The sequence below is a fragment of the Borostomias antarcticus genome (assembly GCF_949987555.1).
Source record: "Borostomias antarcticus genome assembly, chromosome: 16".
Classification (NCBI taxonomy): Eukaryota; Metazoa; Chordata; class Actinopteri; order Stomiiformes; family Stomiidae; genus Borostomias; species Borostomias antarcticus.
The window spans coordinates 24,469,236-24,470,424 of NC_140249.1; positions in this window are offsets into that span (position 1 = coordinate 24,469,236).

Sequence of the window (1,189 nt, forward strand, 5' to 3'; positions counted from 1 at the left end):
GCTGCAGGATTCTAATTGAGTAATGTTGGGTTTGTCCAGGACACAGGACCACTGTGCAGGTTATGTAATTTAAAATCAGCTGATTAGAGGGAGAGAGAGAGGGAGGGAGGGAGGGAGGGGGGGAGAGAGAGAGAGGGAGAGAGAGAGAGAGAGAGGGAGAGAGAGAGAGAGACAGAAAATACACAGACAAATCAGCCTCAATCAGTCTAGCAGTTTAATTTGGTTCACATCAGACACCTCATGCACACATTTGTAACAATACTTGCTTGTTTATCTGAGTGTGTTAGTGTGTGTGTACATATGCATGTGTGTGTGTATGTGTGTGTTTGGTGTGTGTGTGTATTTGGTCCGTGTGTGTGTGTGTGTTTGTGTGTATTGGGGGGGGTGCATTTAGCTGGTGCTAGGAATGTCCTCTGGGCGGCTGTCGCAAACACACACACACACACACACACACACACACACACGGGTATAAGCATGCGTAGAGAGGCACACACAGACACACACACAGTCAACATACACACCAGAAACGTGCTGGTCGACTCCTGTGTCTTATGGTTCACCCGACTCCCCCGGCCCTAATCTTGCCTCCTGAAGCTGGATGTTCTTCATCTCCATGGGGGGGTGATGACTGCCACCTGGCAGGTCCCCACCCCCCCCAGCCCGCCAGCGCGTCCCCCCATAGAGAGAGCCTCTTGGGGGACAACAAGAAGGAGAGCAGCCTTATGGCAACAGCTATGGAGCTAGAGCTCAGCTACCAGTGTAATTATTCCTTCCTTTCATTGTCATGTTGTTTTCTGACTGAAATTGCTACTTGTCTACAGTAGTCTACAGTAGTCTTCAGTAGTCTTCAGTAGTCTACAGTAGTCTACAGTAGTCTTCAGTAGTCTTCAGTAGTCTACAGTAGTCTTCAGTAGTCTACAGTAGTCTTCAGTAGTCTTCAGTAGTCTACAGTAGTCTTCAGTAGTCTTCAGTAGTCTTCAGTAGTCTACAGTAGTCTTGAGTAGTCTACAGTAGTCTTTAGTAGTCTTCAGTAGTCTTCAGTAGTCTACAGTAGTCTACAGTAGTCTTCAGTAGTCTTCAGTAGTCTACAGTAGTCTTCAGTAGTCTACAGTAGTCTTCAGTAGTCTTCAGTAGTCTACAGTAGTCTTCAGTAGTCTTCAGTAGTCTTCAGTAGTCTACAGTAGTCTTG